The following is a 4639-nucleotide window of genomic DNA, read 5'->3' as shown; positions in this document are numbered from 1 at the left end:
AGGGAGAAAGAAAAGAATGAAAATGATTGTGAGAAAACACTACTCTCTTCTTAGCTTTTCCTAGCAATAACAAAATTGAGATTCCTGCCTGTTTTACTACTCGAAACTTCTCCCACTAACAAAAACCACAAGAATACTCATGATGTTTCACTGCTGTTGTTGGATTAAAAAAAAAAAATAAAAAATGAAACCACTTTTAAGACAGAAAACATATTTCATAACCCTTTCTGAAGTTGTTAGTAAAGAGTAACTGAGAAAGAGACAAAATGATCGCTCTAATACACAAAAAGGTCTTTCTCTCTCAAAGAGGATTACAGGTCACGTAGGAAACCTATTACCTTCCCAAAAGTAAGCATCGGTATTACAGTCTCCCAAAGCCACTTGCAGGCTTTTATGCAAAGCTGGTACTCAAGTAGTGACTCCCCCATCTCGCCCAATCTAAAAGAACTTCAGTTTGTTAACGGGAGAATAAAAAAGCCCCAGGAAGCCCACAGAATCATTCTAATTATTTTAAGAGCAGAAAAGTAAGAGAAGGTGGTTATTAAAAAAAAAATACAGTATGTTTAGTAACAATGTTCTACAGAGAACACTCAATACTGAAAAACACAGCGGTATCATTTAGTGATACATAACGAGATGCCTGCTGCCTCTTTTTCCATTCACAGAAGTCAGAATTTTCATTTTCTCTGCATGACATTTCCAAAATAAGCTATTAAGCAAGCTGATACACGTTTTACATCAGGCTAGAAACTCACACAGCTAAAACACATGCTGTTTTCTCACAGAGAAGCTGGACATACTTTTTTCTGATACATCTACTACTAATCACTGGAGGAAAGAAGCACATTTAGAGAGAGGTCTCACTGGAAATTCATCTCGACTTAAGATTTCAGCAGTTTAGGTTGCCAGGCTATGCCCATGGAGGAGAAATTGGAGAAGGAAAAGAACCCCACAAACTACAACCAACAAGAAGTAGGAGCTGTCTTCCCATTTCTGAGAAAAGAAGAAAATGACTCTGTAGGGCCACCCCCAATACGTCCATAACCATGACAACTCACAGCACTGGTCAGCGTTGTGGTCAGCTGCGGTCACCTCCTCTCAGACAGTTTGCAACAGAGTACAGAACAAAACCGAGCAAGGCAGAAGAACAACTACACAGAAAAAAGTGACGTTATACTGGCCAATAAGAGACATCATGAATTATTATTAGAACAAACTGGCCAACTTCAACTTTTTGTCACAAAAGGAGTGCTACATCTGGGCAAGATACTGCCAACACAAGACCACAGTGCAGAAAGTGTTTATCTACTGTCCTCCCGAAATTTCAGGATTCTCTCACACTCTTTTGAAAAATAACAAATACCCTCTGCAGAAATAACAGCTCAGTGTCCCCTGTGCTACTGCCTCTTTTTAAAGTACAGTCTTAAGATACACGTGCTCATGTAATAACATGGCTATCATTACGGCTATTTCCCAACACGTGGTTTGGGGAATGGTTCTGAAGTACCTGATTCTGAAACACCAGATCAGCAATGTTAGAACTACTAATGAGAACACTACCACTAGGAAATGTCTTAAATCAAGGCAGAGCAGAGACAAGCACACAGTCAGCACAGGGACGTGAGAGACAGAAAAATACAGACTCAATTCTGAGCTTTCTGACAGGGAGAGATGGCAATTTCAATGGGGGCACAGAGAGTGGTGGATGGCATGAAAACACCTAAGACAATAGTACATATACTGGCAAGTACTTCTCAAAAGACAATTAAAAATATCTATCTATACATTGCCTTACTCAAATAATTCTTAAAAATCTATGTAATTGCTTTATGATCTCTATCAGAGAACTTTTATCCCCCATGTTCCAGGAATGATTACAGCTCCTAAACAAAAGGAATGGCCAACCTAATAAATGAATAAGTAAATAAGCAAATACACACATACATCACCCAAAATTCCAGAAGAGAGAATGACAGCAGAATAGGCTCCACTACTGCCAAGCCTGGATTCCCTCTTTTCTGGCTCTAACCATTGTCTCTTGCAAGTGCCATGTGAAAAGGCATGATAGATCTTAATGCCAGCTAGCTTGCCACACTTAACTAACACTGATTAAAAATAAATAAATAAATAAAATGTCATTTTAACAGTAATTCTGCAATGTCTGAGTGTCTGTAACAGCAGCTCTCATATGGGAAAAGTACAAACCACATCTGGAAAGGGATGGTGAGGATGAGGAGGTAGGGTGTATCAATTACTGGCAGTGGTCCATTCCCCAAACCACATGTTGGGTGCAGCACTTTCCCTGAGCTTGTAGGGAGCTGAAGGCAGTGCAGCTCAGCATCCAGACACGTGGTTTGAATGTTGGGTGGTCCTGTGTGGAGCCAGGAGCTGGGCTCCATGATTCCTGTGAGTCTCTCCCAACTTGGGATGCTCCAACAATCTGTGAATCAGCCTCCTATTTGTGATGGTGAAATAAGCAGTGGCTGCTCCAGGCACAGCGTGCGGGTGTGCAGTGCTTCTACTGAAGAAGCCCACCTCCCAGCACAGGGAGGGAAGGGGCAGCCAAAAAAGGCCCCACTGCAGCACAGGTACTCCTGCCATCCTTAACACAGCCAGAACAACCTTTGAAGGCCACAGTGCCAAGACCTGGACAGCATGGAGCCTGCAACAGGCGGGTCCATGCACACCACTCAGCCAAATCCAGACGGGAAAAGGGAGGCATGACAACTATTTACAAACAACTGAAGAGCATTCATACCAGAGGCAGTGAGGAAACGGTATTCAGGGTAACAGCACACAGCATGTGCCAGCCCCGGACTGCACTGTTCCCTCTGAGCTTGCCTTTCTGCTACCCAAGCTATCCACTTCCTCAGTTCCAGCAGATGTGCTCTTTTTAGAACAGCATGAAAGCAGTTACCCTACATGAAGTACCAGGAGGATGGCTGAGAAGAGCGGGATGAAAACATGGATCAAGAAAGAAAGAACAGCAGGAAAAGTTTCCGGACAGTTTGTGTTCAGCTGTGGGAATCACTTCCCAAAGGAAGTGGCAGAACATTAACCACTTGAGTCACTTAAAGCTCAGCAGGACCAACACTGGAATTCTGCACTCACATCAAAACATCATGAATATTCTACTGAAAAACTTTAGTCCCTCCAAATTCATCCTTCACATGACTGGGAACACTATGCAGGATCAGACAAATACATGTGCAGGTCTCCCTGGCCACACCCAGAAGGAACACCAGGTTTGTAACTCTGAGTTTCACTGCTAAAATGAGTTTATCCCCTGGCTGGCACAGCACTCCCAGAGCAGCTTTGACTAAGGCACGCTCTCACCCTACCAGCCTGCTGGGTGTGCGGCTTCCACCGCATGAAACACCTTTGGAAAGGACAATGGCTGAAGGTGGTGTTCTCCTGTTGAACGTGCCTTGTCTTGCCTGCGTATTGCCAACAGCTCATTGCTTTTGCAACCCTTAAAAATATAGCTCTAGGCAGGCTTGCAAAATGCTACTTAATCATCTGCCAGAGGCAAAGAATATTTTTTAGCGACAGAACAATGAATCATCAGTTTCATCACTGTGATGGATCGGACAATGAAGGTCTTCACAATGGTGAGTGTTGTTTGACTTCATCAAAGTCCTTCTAGAAGCACAACAGCTCTTTTAAATAAATTACCACCAAGTCATCTCATTTCACAGTAGGAAACCAACAACCAACCTCCCCCCCCCACCATTGCCTACCAGGTGGTTAAAGTGCCAGGAGCACGGATGACCCGAAACTGTTTTCACCTATGTAAAGCCTAACTCCATTTCTGCACTTAAGCATGTGAGGTTAAGCCAGTGTGGTTCCACTGATCTGGACAGAAGCGATTCCTCCTCTCAAGGTTTGTGTGTGTTGCCAACAACAGGACTGTGGCACCAGGAGCGAATCAAACAGAAGATCCACATTTTCACCCTTTAGGTATGTGAACGTGTGTTGGCATGAACGGGTCGTATAATATCAAGGACAAACCCAGAAGTGAAGAAATGTTCAATTTTTTCATAAAGAAAAGCAGTCACAAGATGAGCTGATGAGTCCAACAGGCGGTCAGACAATGTTCCACTACATATTCAGACATTGGGTCTGAACACAACCTAATCAGTGAGTGAGGGAATAACTTCTCATCCGATCATCTGCATGTGAAGGCAGCAGCACCAGACAGAACGCAGTGCTCCCGTTGTTTTAGGCCAGTTCAGAAATCACCATGTGAACCAGATGGTGCACAGAGGCCTCACGTTCCCACTTTATCCCGAGGTAAGCTCCTAAAGGGCTGCCCATGCTCACAGCCAACTAAGAGCTAAATACGCACAAAGTTGAGCATATCTGGAAGTGGAAACGCTGCATTACGATCACACAGCCCTTCTAACATCTGCCAGTTTCGATAGCCCCGTGCAGGTCAAAAACCTAAAGATAGACATCCACATTCCTACACCGACTCACTCTTCCTGACCCTATTCCCGTAACTCCTTGCCCCGACGCCGTCGCAGGGCCCCGCTGTCCTCCTGGCAGCCTGGCACCCGAAGTGGCGTTAAACTTTCCGCCGGGCTCCGGGCGGACAAAGGGCCGTTCCGACCCCAGAGGCCCGACCCGCCGTCCCGCC

This window comes from Meleagris gallopavo, chromosome 6 (assembly GCF_000146605.3).
Source record: "Meleagris gallopavo isolate NT-WF06-2002-E0010 breed Aviagen turkey brand Nicholas breeding stock chromosome 6, Turkey_5.1, whole genome shotgun sequence".
In the NCBI taxonomy this organism is placed as follows: Eukaryota; Metazoa; Chordata; class Aves; order Galliformes; family Phasianidae; genus Meleagris; species Meleagris gallopavo.
Note: the sequence above shows the minus strand (reverse complement) of the source record.